The following is a 16143-nucleotide window of genomic DNA, read 5'->3' on the forward strand; positions in this document are numbered from 1 at the left end:
AACAACAGAAATTTATTTTCTCAGAGTTCTGGAGGCTGGACGTTCCAGATCAAGGTCCTGCAGGTCAGTTTCTGGTGAGAGAGCTCTCGCCTGGCCTGCAGACATGATCTTGCCTCTGAATGGGTGTGGGGAGAGTACACGCTCTCTGGTGTCTCTTCTTATAAGGACACTAATCCTATTGGATCAGGACCCCACTCTTATGATCTCATTTAACCTTTACTTCCTTAGAGGCCCTATTCCCAAATACAGTCACACTGAGGGTTAGGGTTTCAACATATGAATTGGGGAGCGGGGCACAAATATTCAGTCCATGACAGAGGCATTGAGAGAGAAGAAAGAGGAAAAGGTTTTCTGATGGAAGAAAAGTGTGAGGTGAGGCTGGAAAGTGAGCAGCATTTTTGGAACACCATGTGGTTGAATTTGGTTCTATATGGTCCTTGAAGAGGAACAGCAAGAATAATGTTGGAAAGTTGGTTGGGGTTGATTTGTGGCGGGTTGAATGTCAAGTTTAGGAGTTTAGATCTCATTCTGTAGGCACTAAGGAGGTATAAAAGTTCTAAGTAAAAGAGCTCTGTTACAAGAAGGCACCAATGCAGTGTTGCTGGGCCCTGCCATTTAGGGACTCAGGAAACTCCTGTCACTCCAAGAAGAAAAACACCTTCATGGTTCACAAAGCACTTTCTCATATATTATCTTAGATTGACCTTCACAATTAGGACTAAAGGATACACCACTTCTCAAGACACATACAGGACAAAGAGACAGAGATAACTATCTCCTGCCACAGGAGCCCCAGAAAACCAAGAGTGGACAACATACCCTCTGTCCATGTCCACCTGAATCACAACCACTAACACTGTGGTCTGTACAGGAATCATAAATCTTAGAGTGAACATAAGGTTTCTCAGAATGACCTAGAATCCTAACCATAGGTCAGACTTCCTGATATAAATTTTTAAACTTAAAAAATTTTTGAGATATAATACACATACATAAAAGTGCATAAAACATGTGTATAATAAATAACTCACCATATAATTTATCATCTAAAATAGAGCCCATTTGAGAGTGAAAAAAAAAAGGGTACTATTAATAATTAACCTAGTTTACAGCCTAAACTAGGACAGTCCCAGGCAAACATTAAGTTCACGTTAAAAGAATTTACAGTGGTATAGGCACCACCCCCTAGTTGAGCAGACCCCTATAACATCCCTTTCAGATCACACCCCTCTCCTACACCATAGATGTGACCACTATGCTTACTATTATAATAATCATTTCCCTTTTTATTTCTATATTTTTGAATATAGGAATTCTTGAAGAAGAGCAAGGACAAACCCTATAATACAGTGGGCAAGGAGTCAGAAGACCTAGTTCTAGTCTTGGTTCTAAAACTCAGACTGTCCTCCCATCGTGCAAGTCACTTAAATGTTCTCAGCCTTGGTTTTCTCTTCTGTAAACAGAAAAAACAGTATTGTGAGGGAGGTGTGAGGAAATTATTTTCAATAAAGAAACAACTGGGGATATTTGGCCTGGTTCACATCCACAACGAATCTTCCGCATTACCATAAGAAATCACCATTTTTATTATTATTTATTTATTTTATTTATTTATTTTTTGGTACATACCTCTAGCGGGAACCAAACCCAGGACTCTCTGGTCCGCAGGCCATCTCTCCAACCACTGAGCCAAACTGGCCAGGGCGAAATCACCATTTTTAAAAGACTGCATCAGCCCTGGCCGGTTTGGCTCAGCGGTTGGAGCATTGGCCTGAGGACCAGAGAGTCTCGAGTTCGGTTCCCACTAGGGGCACGTACCAAAAAAAAAAAAAAAGATGTGGTCTAAAAATATCAATAAAAACATATTTAAAAAAAAATAAAAGACTGCATCAGCTTCTTGGGCTTCTGTTACCTTGTTTAAAAACAAAAATAAAAATACCTCCTTCACAATATTTCCCTAGTTAGATCCAATTGAAAGGAATAATAAGGTTAATAAGAAACAGAAAATAAGGACTGTTAATTAAAGATTAACTACTAAGCTGGGTAGTCACACAAGTCCTCCTACCCTTGCTGTGCAAGCCTTTCCTCTTTAGCAACTTGACCTTTTGAAGATTTGCTTTCTTGAGGATGCTCGTTTAATATTCACAAAGAAAGTTATGTGATGGAAGCTTGCTAATTCTGGGAACAGAGGATAAACTGTCCAGGCCACCTCACCTAACACAATTAGGCTCTGAGTTATATGTCAAATTACCATAAGCAGCTCCAGCACTCTGGTTCCCTCCTGCGAGCATTCCCTGCAAAGCTCCATGTGCCCTTCTTGGCTTCTGCTTATAATGAATTAAAGATATAAGTCAGAATCATAGATTAAGCCATTGGCCTGCCATCGTTTGAACTATAATGGAGAAAGAAAAGAAAAGAAAATTCTAGTCCTAAAATAGGGCCACAAACTCAAAAGGTCAGAAAAGTCGACTGGGTGGGGATGGTGATGAATTGTCTAAGGAACATGACCTGCTTGAAGGGGAAGCCGTTACTCTGGCCATGGCAGTGTGGCAGAAATGCAGGCTCAATGATACCAGGCATTTCCAGTTTTTTCAAGAGAAGCCAGCAATTTGTATTTTATATAAAATCTTCTGATTTATAAATGTGGGCAACTAATTCAAACAATTTTTAAAACTCTGGGACCTCTCCAGAATCTAGATCCATAAATCTGTTTCTAAGCCTGGAAGGGAACTTAGAGTATACCGAATTCAAAACCCTCATTTTACAGATAGGGAACGTGAACCCTGAAGCAAACAAATGATCTTCCTGTGGGCAAGTAACCAGTTCAGCAGCAGAGCCAGGTCTAGAAAGAAAACCAGCTTTCTGTCTCCTGCATCCCTTTTCATTCCATGAATGAGAAGAAGATTGATGGCTTTAGGCCTAGTTTTAAAAGCTAGTAGACTCCAGTTTGACTTACAGTGCCCCCGATGTTATTGATTTACCATTCTACATTTTTTATTCTGTCTTCTGGACAATGCAGATGAGGCAATGGAGAAGCATTAGAGTAGAACATTTTTTTGTTCCAAATTTATTTTCCCCTCACCTGGAGCATATCACTGCCCAGTGGCTATGCTACATGAAAGGAGGGGCTAGTGTGCTCCCTTTGGGGAAGGGGATTGGTACCGTAGCCAGTCCAAGACAAGCAAGGCTCACTCAGCAGGAGAAGATTAAGTACAAAACTTACATGCACATAACACTCCCATTAACCTCAGTGGGAGTTGTGCTTACAGGAACTGCAGGATCAGCAGTTGAACAGAGACTGGAATGAAGCAATAAAGCTCAAGTCATAGGTTACTATTAGGATTTAACAAAAATTTTTTTCCTTTATTGATTTTAAAGAGGGAAGAAGGGAGAAGGAGAGAGAAATAGAAACATCGATGAGAGAGAACATGGATTGGCTGCCCTCTGCGTGCCCCCCACTGGGGATTTGGTCTACAACCTGGGTATGTGCCCTGACCAGGAATCAAACTGGTGACCTCTTGATGCATGGGTCGATGCTCAACCACTGAGCCACACCGGCCGGGAACTATTAGGATTTTTAATTCATCTTCCTAGTTGCAAAAGACTTCATCTTTATAACCTAGTGTGATCTCCCTCTACAGAGTCTTGGGGCAGGGTCTACAAAACAACCCTTCTTTAGACCCAAATTGTGGTGTGTGGTTGAAGAAACTTGGCAAATCACAGAAGTTAGGACAGATGCCAACAAAGTTTAGAAAATATGCTTAACCCGGCTGGTATGCTCAGTGGTTGAGCATCGACCCATGTACCAAGAGGTCACGGGTTCAAATCCTAGTCAGGACACATGCCTAGGTTGTGGGCCAAATCCCCAATGAGGGGCATGCAAGTGGTGGCCAATTGATGTTCTCTCTCATTGATGTTTCTATCTCTCTCTCTCCCTCTAAAATCAATAAAGAAAAAAGAAAATATGCTTAGCTACTTTTGTCCCATTGCTCCACAAGGTTGGTAATATTCTGTTGTTAGCGTTCCTGGCCTAGGACACTGCCTGATATACTCGAGTAGATGTTTAATTAACATTCAATGAGAAAATGAAATCATGAATAGAAAGGTTCAGAATCTTTGTCAGATGAATTTAGTCAACCTCCCAACCTAATAAGGCAGAATTACTGACTGTTTTGGCTGCTTCCTTCGAGCCATTTAAGGCCAGGCCGTCAATCAACCAGAGGAGCAGCATCTGTTACTGTCTTGGCACAGAGCCATGCCCTTTTAAGCTGTGCATGGCTGGAGATGCTGGAGGTGGGAATGGGGGTCCTGTTCAGGCTACTGCTGGGCCTAGTCCAGTAGATAAGTTGAAAAGCCTCTGCAAGTTTCCATGATATTTATTTTTGTATTTTATTTTATTTTTTTCTTTATTGATTTTAGAGAGAGAGGAAGGGAGGGGAAGAGAGAGAGACAGAAACATTGATGAGACAGAACATCGACTGGCCACCTCCTGCATGCTCCCCAATGGGGATCGAGCCCAAAACCTGGGCATGTACCCTGACCAGCGATCTCTTGGTGCATGGGTTGACGCTCAACCACTGAGCCACACCGGCCTGGCTCTTCCATAATTTTTTTTCTTTTGGTAAATAGTTTTCATCTTTTATTTTTTATCTTTATTGTTGAATGTATTACAGATGTTCCTCATTTTTCCCCCATTGACTCCCTCTTCCCCACTCCCGTTCCCCTCCTGCCTTTTCCCACACTGTTGTCTGTGTCCATCGGTTACGCATATATGCATATAAGTTCTTTGGTTTATTTCTTCCCACTCCCCAACCCCCCTCCCCTTTGAGGTTTGTTAGTCTAGCAAACAATTTGTACTTCTTAATCCCTTCACCTTTTTCACCCATTCTCACAAAACCCCTCCCATCTGGCAACCAACAAAATGTTCTTTGTATCTATGAGAATGTTTCTGTTCTGCTTGTTCATTTTGTAGATTCAATTGTCGATAGATATGTATTCATTGACATTTTGTTTGTTCATATTTTTTATCTTTTTCTTCAAGAAGACCTTTCAACATTGCATATAATAATGGTTTGGTGGTGATAAACTCCTTTAGCTTTTCCTTGTCTGGGAAACTATATGGCCATCAATTCTAAATGACAGCTTGCAGGATAGAGTAAGCTTGGTTGTAGGTTCTTGCTTTTCTTTTTTTTCTTTTTTTTATCCTCACCTGAGGATATTTTTCCATTTTTTGTACAGATAGAGTGGGAGGGAGAGAGAGGAAGGAAGAGAGAGAGAGATACATCGACGTGAAGGGACACATCGAGTGGCTGCCACCCGCACAACCAACCAGGGCCGGGGACAAACTGCAACCGAAGTACGTCCCCTTAGCGGGAACCGAACCCGGGTCTCTCTGGACTGCAGGCCGACGCTCTAACCGCTGAGCCAAACTGGCCAGGGCGGTTCTTGCTTTTCATCACTCTGAATATTTCTTGCCACTCCCTTCTAGCCTGCAAAATTTCTTTTGAGAAATCAGCTGACAGTCTTATGGGGGCTCCCTTGTAGGTAACTAACTGCTTTTCTCTTGCTGCTTTTAAGGTTCTCTCTTCGTCTTGAACTTTTGCATTTTGATGATGATGTGTCTTGGTGTGGGCCTCTTGGGATTCGTTTTGTTTGGGACCCTGTGCTTCCTGGACTTGTATGTCTGTTTCCTTCACCAAGTAGGGAAGTTTTCTGCCATTATTATTTCAAATAAGTTTTCGATTTCTTGTTCTCTCTCTCCTCCTTCTGGCACCCGCAAGATGCGAATGTTGGCACGCTTGAAGTTGTCCCAGAGGCTCTTTACACTATCCTCATTTCTTTGGATTCTTTTTTCTTTTTGCTGTTCTGATTGGGTGTTTTTTACTTCCTTATATTCCAAATCAATGGTTTGCTTCTTGGCTTTACCTACTCTACTATTCAATCTATGTAAATTGTTCCGTATTTCAGTTAGTGCCTCCTTCATTTCTGACTGGTCATTTTTTATGCTCTTGAGGCCCTCACTAAGTTTGCTGAGGTTCTCACTAAGTCCATTGAGCATCCTTAGAAGCAGTGTTTGAACTCATCATCTGTTAGGTTGCTTATCTCCATTTCGCTTAGTTCTTTTCCTGGGGTTTTGTTCTGTTCTTTCATTTGGGACCTGTTTCTTTGTCTCCTCATTTTGGCTGCCTCCCTGTGTTTGTTTCTGTATATTACTTAATGAGAGGTATGGGGCTAGCTGAGACCAGATGCTACTTGTTTGAAAAAATTTAGGAAAACCTGAAACAGGATCCAAGACAGGCCAATCCTATAGTTAACCAACTGGGAACAGCTTGGGTGGGCCTGAAAGCTGGGTGGGGCGAGGCCTCAGGAAATCACCAGGGCGGGGCAAACAGTGTGAGCCAGGTTGCTGGAGTCCCAGATATGGCGACTGTCTGCCGCCCAAGGGAAGGGCTCACCAAAAGGAACAAAGGCCTCTGACTGCACGTTAGTCCCAGAGAAAGCCCCCTCTTCAGCCCTCGCTCCAGTGCCACATAGCTCAGTTCTTCCCTGTATGTCTCTGGTGCCCCTCGAGCTGCCTCCCCTCCAAGCTTAGAGGGAGAGAGTCCGATAAGTCCGTGCGCGGGCCCTTTAAAAGGAGCTGCCGGGGGCTCCAGCCACCTCAGCCTCCCTGAGCCTCAATTCCTGCTGGTTTTCCAGCCAGAGGTTATGGGGATTTCTCTTCCTGGCACTGGAATCCTGAGCTGGGTGCCTGGTGTGGGATGGGGACCCCTCAGTCCTCAGGGAGGACCTTCCCTGCTGAGGTGTCCTCCTGATTTTTATCCGCCACACGTGGGTGTGGGACCAGCCCGTGGCACCTCCGCCCCTCCTACCAGTCTGGATGTGGCTGCTGCTTTAATTCCGTAGTTGTAGGACTTCCATTCAGCTCAATTTCAGGCGATTCTGAATGATGGTTGTTCTGTAGTTTAGTTGTAACTTTGATGTGGTTGTGGGAGGACGCGATACCGTGTTTACCTACGCCACCATCTTGACCGGATGTCTCTTCCATGATTTTTAAATAAATACTCCCTGTGTGATTTTGAAGCACTGAAAAAACTATATTTGATACAGTAATTAATTAAGAGAAAATCTGCTCCTTAAACTTTTTAAGTCCATTATCTTTTGGAAAGGGCTTGTGGCTAGGAAAGAATTAGCCCGTTTCTGCAACTCGAACGTTAGTAAATATGTTTAAATGTGTAAAAGGATTGCAAAAGGTTAAAAAGTGTGTAATCTAGGTAGTGGGTAAATGGGTAGTCGTTACAAATCTTTTTTTTTTTTTTTTCAAACCTCACCTGAGGACATACTTAGGGAAAGAGAGAGAGAGACAGACATCGATGTGAGAAAGAAACATCAATTAGCTTCCTTACAAGCCCTAACCAGGGATCAAACCTGCAATATAGGTATGTGCCCTGACCAGGAATCGAACCAGCAACCTTTCAATAAATAGGATGACCCTCCAACCAACTGAGCCACTCTGGCGGGCTCGTTACAATTCTTTAAACTTTTCTGTGTATTTGAAAACTGTCCAAAAAAAATGTTTGGGGAAAGTTGCCTGTTGTCAAAAGAGCCACAGGCAACTTCCTAAACCGTGATCTGGCAGCAAAAGGCATCGTGTGCTGGTAGCAACCATCTAAATCTAAACTAACAATAATCTAAACCATGTGCCATGCACTCTTTCAAAGAACTTCATTCAAATGAGGAAATGAAGGCATAGAGATGTGAAATAATTTTCTCAAGGCCAAATGCAAAGTAGCAGAGTTGAAAGGAAAAAAGCTAATGTTGGCATCAGGATTTTGCTCTTAATCATCACTTCATACTGCCTCTCATTTTTGAAGGAGCAGTATTCTCTCTTATAAGGGTTGTACATTCCTAGTTGTCTCTTTCCCTTTTAAATATTTAAATAGCTATTTATGCTATTTTTATGGGCAAAATACATCTATTTTAATTTTATATACATATCTTTTCTAGATTATACATCAAATACAATTCTTAAAATGTATACTTTGTTGGAAAATAATGTATACAACATATTATTCTTAGGAAAAGGACAACATGAATCTCTATATTCCAGCTCCATCTTATCATTCAACATCTTTTTGGGGGAACTGAAAGTTCAGAATGACAAGTGATAGGCTGGTACCTCCTTCCCCCACATTTAGAAGAGTCTAATAAGCCAAATAACCAAAACACTCTTTTTTTTTTTTCATCATTTCTCTCTAGCAGGACCTTCTTGTGCTCATAGATGGTGCAGTATGCTTAATACTAGCTGTATCATTCTAATTAATGCTGTCACCAAAGTAGGTTATGACTGGATAAATATTGAACTCTAACACCAAGAAAGCACTGTTTAAAATCAAGGTCACAGAGATCAATAGGACTTAAAAGATATCACCCAGTACTTCCCTTGGTCAGTAGTATAGTCAGGGTCTATAGTTGAACACACTTAGGATTCTGAGAATTTCTCCATTTTTAACAGCTGCATTAAAAGAGGAGTCTGTCCCTGTGGAATCCATTCCAATGTTTTACAAAGTCTAAAAATTCTCATACCCCTAACAAAAAATTTCTTGGGCCATGCCAGCTCCTCCTTGTATTTGTGCACTGAGCTCAGAGCAACTGGTTGAAATTTTCTTGTTAAAACTCTTCTTCGCTTTAAGCTGTGATTAAAAATGAACCATTAGCTCCTAATGACAAGCCATGGTTATGGCTTATATGATCCTTGTCATCTTTCTGTGTTCTCTGACAAAGTCTTCAAATACAACTGAACTTCAATTTCTTTAATTATTCTTGAGCTGTCCTTAATGTTCTTCATTGCTAATAATGCAATCAGCCTTGAAATATTCCTCAACTATGGAATATCTCTTTAACTATGGAAACTAGAATTAAATCCAATACTTTCCTAAGGTGCCTTATAAAGGAGAAGAAAACCCCCAGTCTCCTAGCTCTTCTTTTTAAAATTATCAAACTTTCTTCCTAACCTGGTTAAGATTTACTATATAGATAGTCATTATGCTGTCATACATTAGGGTAAACTGAGGTCAAAGAAATGTATCATGCGTTTTCTTCATTCAACTGCAAATGTTTTTATTTATTTATTTTTTTAAATTTGTTATCCTTGCCCTGGCCGGTTTGGCTCAGCGGTTGGAGCGTCGGCCTGCGGTACAGAGAGACCCGGGTTCGGTTCCCGCTAAGGGCACGTGCCTTGGTTGCAGTTTGTCCCCGGCCCTGGTTGGTCATGCGGGTGGCAGCCACTCGATGTGTCCCTTCACATCGATGTTTCTCTCTCTCTCTCTCTTCCTTTCTCTCCCTCTCACTCTATCTGAACAAAAAAATAAATAAATAAATTTGTTATCCTTACTCAAGGACATATTTATTTATTTATTTATTTAATCCTCACCCAAGGACATTTTCCCATATTTTGTTCAGATAGAGTGGGAAGAAGAAAGAGAGAGAGAAACATTGACGTGAAAGGGACACATCGAGTGGTTGCCACCCGCTCGATCCAACCAAGGCTGGGGTACGTGCCCTTAGCAGGAACCGAACCTGGGTCTCTCTGGACCGCAGGCCAACGCTCTAACCGCTGAGCCAAAGGACATTTTTGCTGAGCCGAAGGACATTTTTGCATTTACCTTCAGATAGAGCAGGAGGGAGAGAGGGAGGAAGAGAGAAAGAGAATCATTGATGTGAAAGAGATACATTGAGTGGTTGCCACCCACACGACCCCAACCGGGGCCAGGGACAAACTGCAACCAAGATATGAGATATGTGCCCTTAGCGGGGAATCGGCCCTGGGACTCTCTAGTCCGCAGGCCGATGCTCTAACCGCTGAGCAAAACCAGTCAGGGCTCAACTGCAAATGTTTTTAAAGGTGTTTTATTTAAAAGACCAGTTAACCCAAGAGCACTCCTACTAAATTTGATTTGTCAATCTTTTGGCATGATTAGCACAATTTCAGTAGAAGTTTTGTTTATGAAAAGTCTAAAAGGTGCTATGCAGGTCAGAGGACTATGTTTTTCTCTAGACTCTGACAATTATTATTTCTGAAGCCTTGCTTGCCCATTGGCCAAACCTTAAGACTGCGCCTCAGTTCCACTTATGACCACTAGGTGGCACCATAACTTTGAATTACTTGAGAGGGAGAAAACTGCTTAACTGGTCTTTAGGTGATGTGCTATGAACCCTTCCTTAACACCTTCTAAAAAGAATTCATTTCTTTTTATCAGTGATCTAAAATATGGTGACTTTTTGCCATTTATTCTTTCTTATGGTCTGTGCTATGGGGAAGAGCAGGTTAAAAGATATATGTAACTCATTCCTTAGCCTCCTGCCGAATAGTCTTCACAACAGCTTTTCTTTGTGCCTCGGCAGACTCTAGCAACATCAGGAGAACAACCAGGATTCATATTGTCAGAATTTTTTGCAAGTTTGAATGGGTCTGTGATTTGATCCTGTCAAAGACAAACCAAAATGAGAGGACAAGTTAAAGGTGTTTTGATGGACCCAAACACTAATATTTCAGTTTGATTTAGGTTGATTTACCTAGAAGGAGGTAAAACTTTATAATTCCTTGGGGTCCTGGGAGTAGTATCATTCAGTTATAAAAGTGGCCGTCCTTTTCTGAAGATGTTAATCAAGTTATTACCACTTCCAAGGTAAACTTCATCTAAAGCTTCTTAAAGGCAGTCCCTATTGGGCCAGGAGAGTTTATTTTGCTTTGTTTAGTTTTGTGGAATTCCCATTTATATGTGCCGTTTAGCCTTTAGGAACTGAAATACTGAAATGCTGAAACTTCTCTAATCTCCAGGACCATATGCAAGATAAGAAGGGTAAGTCCTACCTACTAGGGCCATCAGCAATCACTGCTGTTCAGATGCTGAGACTGCCAACAAGGCCAGCAAGGTCTCAGGGCAGAGTAAGTAGAGTTTTCAAAAGACAAAATGGCTTCTTTATTGTCTCCTCCTTTTACCTCCAACAGCAGTGTCAGTGAGGGCAGAGAAAAACCAGGCACAAAGGTTAGAAAACCAGGAGCACGTACAAGCTACCTTAAATAATGAAAATGAATTCACTAAACATATATTTACACTCTTACTATTTGTTGTTGGTCACTGCAAACAGAAGGGTGCACAAGACAGGCACAGACCTTACACTCATGGATGGTAGTCTTATGGCCCACTCCCTTCACTGAAGTAACTTACTGGTTGCCTGGGCCCCTATGGCCCTCAGTTTCCCCCTCTCTAAAATGAAGAGGCCTACCTAGATCTGGGCTCCCTAACAGGCAGACTAGCACTCAGCAGGGGACCTCCAAGCCTGGAATAGGGCTGGCTAGGCTGGACGCTGCTGCCAGGCCTCACACCCATTGTCTTTCTTCCTCTCAGTCAGTGCATTGGAATTCCTAGTTGGAAGAGTTAGCCTCTCCTCTTTTTCACCCAGGAAAATGATTTTCCATCCTCTTCTTCCCACTCCATGTCCTTTCTATCAATAGGAAATAGTCATATTAATATTACTTCCAAATGCATGCTCTCAGCCCTAAAAAAGATCTCAAGGCTTGAAGGAAATAGGTGAGACATCTTAATAAGTGGTTCTTTTGAGCACCAAACATCTTGTATGAAAGTATAAATATGGAGAGTTAATACAGCATATGGCAAGCATGTCAGCTCTAGAATCAGACATGGGTTCAAATGCACCACTTTCTAGCTGTGTGACCTTGGATTAGAAAATTCATCTCTCGGGGCCTCAGTTTCTTTACCTGTAAAATGAGGATAATAAGAATTATTGTGAGGACTAAAAGGCATGGTGCCTTGAATATACTAAATATTCAATAAAAGCTAGGTCCTGCCCTGGCCGGTTTGGCTCAGCGGTTAGAGCGTCGGCCTGCGGTCTGGAGAGGCCCGGGTTCGGTTCCCGCTAAGGGCACGTACTTCGGTTGCAGTTTGTCCCTGGCCCTGGTTGGTCGTGCGGTGGCAGCCACTCGATGTGTCCCTTCACGTCGATGATTCTCTCTCTCTGTCTCTTCCTCTCTCTCCCTCCCACTCTATCTGTACAAAAAATGGAAAAATGTCCTCGGGTGAGGATAAAAAAAAAAAAAAAAAAAAAAGCTAGGTCCTTTGCTTTACTACTGCTATTGTTCATGTTCATGGATTACTAACACTACTGTAAGGACAAAATACAAAGCCCTGGCCAGTTTGGCTCAGCAGTTAGAGCGTCGGCCCGTGGAGAACCAGGTTCGGTTCCCGCTCGGTTGCAGTTTGTCTCCGGCCCCAGCTGGGGTCATGTGGGTAGCAGCCAGTCGATGTCTCTCTCTCACATCATTGTTCCTCTTTTTCTCTTTTTCCCTCTCTCTCTCCTGCTCTATCTGAGTAGAAATGCAAAAATGTCTTCGGGTGGGGATAAAAAAAAAGGACAAAAACAAGCTTTTCTTTTTTTATGATTTTTTCCACCAGCACAGAGATTGCTGGTGTCTACAATTTCAAATCACCTTTTACCCAACTTAAAGGGGCAGGAAAGAATATTAGTATTACTGGAAAATGTTAGAAGAGTAAGAAAACTAATCATTGTGGGGTACTAGCCAAAATGTTAATCATCCTTTACAGTGTTGGTAGTGATTGCTTTGTTCTGATTAAAGAAAAGCCCACTCTGACCTGGCTGGGAGGTGTGCGCCTCAGGAATGCTGTCCATCCTCCTAATCAGAGGACAAGGGGGACTACCTGACATCATAGAATGATTAACAACCTGATTATTGGAACACTGGACCCATGACTGCGACTCACTGGCAACCAGTCCCTGGTCCACATTCCTTCTCTCCTTTTTCCCAAGTACATTTTACAAACTAAAGATATGATAAGAAACCTCCCTCCTGCCCTGGCCAGTCTGGCTCAGCGCTTAGAGCATCGGCCTGGGGACCAATTAATCCAGGGTTCGATTCTGGCCAAGAGCACGTACCTTGGTTGCAGTTTGTCCCCAGCCCTGGTTGGGATCGTGTGGGAGGCAACCCATCGATGTGTCTCTCTCATATCAATGTTTCTCTCTCTCTCTCTCTCTCTTCTTCCTTTTCTCCCTCCCGCTCTATCTGAAGATAAATGGGAAATGTCATCAGGTGAGGATTAAAAAATAAATTAAAAGGCCCTGGCCAGTTTGGCTCAGCAGTTAGAGCGTCAGCCTGCAGTCGAGAGAGACCCAGATTCGGTTCCCGCTAAGGGCACATACCTCGGTTGCAGTTTGTCCCCGGCCCCTGTTGGGGTCGTGTGGGTAGCGGCCACTCACTGTGTCCCTTTCACTTCGATGTCCCTCCCTCTCTATTCCTCTCTCTCCCTCCTGCTCTGTCTGAACAAAAAATGTCCTTGGGTAAGGATAAAAAAAAAAAAGAATCCCTGCCCCTCACCGGCACATGGGTAGAGGTGGGGGGACTGTCTCCTAAAGAACCAACAAACCGCCCTGGCCGGTTTGGCGCAGCGGTTGGAGCATCGGCCTGCGGTACTGAGAGACCCGGGTTCGGTTCCCGCTAAGGGCACGTACCTCGGTTGCAGTTCGTCCCTGGCCCTGGTTGGTCGTGCGGGTGGCAGCCACTCGATGTGTCCCTTCACATCGATGTTTCTCTCTCTCTCCCTCTCTCTCCCTCCCGCTCTATCTGAACAAAAAATGGAAAAATGTCCTCGGGTGAGGATAAAAAAAAAAAAAAGAACCAACAAACCAAAACTCCTCAAGGCAACCAACCTCCGGCATCTATGTGACTTAAAATACAACCCCCTTCCAATAAAAGGGCATCTCGCCTATCTTTTGTTGCCCAGTGCCACCCGGTACTCAGCTCTTTCTTTCTCTATGGGGAAAGACAAATAAAATTTCCTCCCTTTTCTCTCTTCTCTCAGTTGTGAATTTTTTCACAAGCCTGCATCACTGGCCCAAACACAACCCTAACAACTACTGTTCATTGAAGCAAGACAATACATAGCATAAGTCCTATTCATACCATTTCAGATTCTGCAGTGTTTTAATAATTAGTTAATAATAATTAAATAATAATAATAATTAGTTCTTTTAATAGCAAAATGAGCTTTGTCAGGATTAAGGAGGAGGAAAGAGAAGAACAGAGAAGAAAGAAAAAGGACTCTGAAACAGAGGCAGCACCTTGCATTCCTTTCTATTACATCAATACACGTGGGAAGACGTAAGTACAAGCAGGACCCTGTGCACTGCCTGCCGTACTGTGCTTGAGGGTTTATCATAGAGGTTTGCCATAAAAAAGATATGAGTGTCCTCCCCCAAAAGCACAAGGTTATATTTCTAGGACACACCAGCTGTTTCATTCTTTAAGTCTTCGTTCCGTGTCAATTATTCCCATTTCAAAAACTTGAAATTGCTCTAAAGACACTGGCACAGGTGTGGGCTGAAAGAAATAAGGCAGAATAGAAAGGAGATTACTGGGATAAACCAGTTCAAATATGAAGAATGTTACAATCCGTATCTGAGGTCAAGGGCCCTCCTGGAGGAAGCCCAGCATGCACACCAGGAGGGAGAGCAAAAATAGCTACGCTTGGAAGAAAATGGTTTTCTGTAGGAGCCAGAGCATACTGGAATGTTGTGGCTGGAGGAAAGACTCCCTTTACGTGTAACTGTAACTCCTGTCAGCTTGTAGAGCCTGTATTCAGAAAACTAGGATACAGGAGAATTAGAATGATGAAAACATTTCAAAATAAACACTGAGCCCTGGCCAGTTTGGCTCAGCGGTTAGAGCATCGGCCTGCGGTCCGGAGAGACCCGGGTTCGGTTCCCGCTAAGGGCACGTACTTCGGTTGCGGTTTGTCCCCGGCCCTTGTTGGTCGTGCGGGTGGCAGCCACTCGATGTGTCCCTTCGCGTCGATGTTTCTCTCTCTCTCTCCCTTCTTCTCTCTCCCTCCCAGTCTATCTGTACAAAAAATGGAAAAATATCCTCGGGTGAGGATAAAAAAACAACAACAACAAAAAAAAAACAAAATAAACACTGATCCCAATCAGAAAGGTTTTGTAATCAGTGAACTCCCAAGAAAATAACATGTTTGTGAAATATTTGCTGGACTGAAAAGTCGGAAGTCAAATTTCTCTACCTTCTAAAAAGTCATCATCACCTTAGAAAAAGAGAAGAGTCACGATAGCAGAGTGCTCAAGATTTTAACAAAGCAACAGACGTAAATCACTCCTCAGCTCTACAGGTGTCTTCTGCGCTTGCCTGGGCTTCACTCATGCTGATGATCGTGGCCAAACAAGAACATATTGGGTTTTTTGGCTCTGGGATTCTTGTCTCTTACGTTTGATTAAACTTTCTCAACTACAAATTTGCCATTTTTTAGAGTGATCTTTAAATAAGTTTTACTCTTAAAGACTGCTTATGAGGTAATAAAAGGAGGAGAAAAAGGCACAAGTTACTTGGATATCAGTACATGCTCAATGTATCCAAAATTACTACAAAATACAAGCAACAGAAAGCAAAAAAATCATGGAGAGAGATTACCGACTTTCTGAACCCAAGATGGTCAGAACTCTAATTCTTAAAACAGAGTCCCAAGCAACCAAGATTCTTAGTAAGTACAAATCCATACTTATAACTGCTTCTCTCTTAAGTATGTATTATGTGCCAGGCATTGGACTAACATTTTACATTCTCATTTCATTTGGTATTTACAACCTGAGGGGGCAAAGTGTTACCTTCCCATTCCACATGAGGAAGCTAAGGCTTCAGGGAGTTAGTGTAACAGTACCCAAGATCGCATGTAAATGACAGAGCCAAGCTCTGAACCTAGTCTGTCTGACTCCAAGGCCCACGTACTGAAACCCCACGCTGCGCCACCATCCACCCACAGCAACATCAGTATATTTCCCTGGCTTCCAGCATTCAGTGCTTTCAAGTGGTAAATGTTAGTTCTGTCAGCCTAAGGAGACTTGACATCCATCACTAAGCCTGTTCTAAGCAATAAAATCTTTTCAATTAATGAATGGGTCAATAAAATAATTATGATAGTATGAATGGAGAAAAGGTAAAAATATATGAGAGAAAGGCAAAGAGGGATGCTAATATCTGTTATGTCTACCTGTCTCCTTTTTTGGGTAGTTGTGAGAACATGCAATAAATTGTGATAAAAT

The sequence above is a fragment of the Molossus molossus genome, unplaced genomic scaffold, assembly GCF_014108415.1.
Source record: "Molossus molossus isolate mMolMol1 unplaced genomic scaffold, mMolMol1.p scaffold_m16_p_17, whole genome shotgun sequence".
NCBI lineage: Eukaryota > Metazoa > Chordata > Mammalia > Chiroptera > Molossidae > Molossus > Molossus molossus.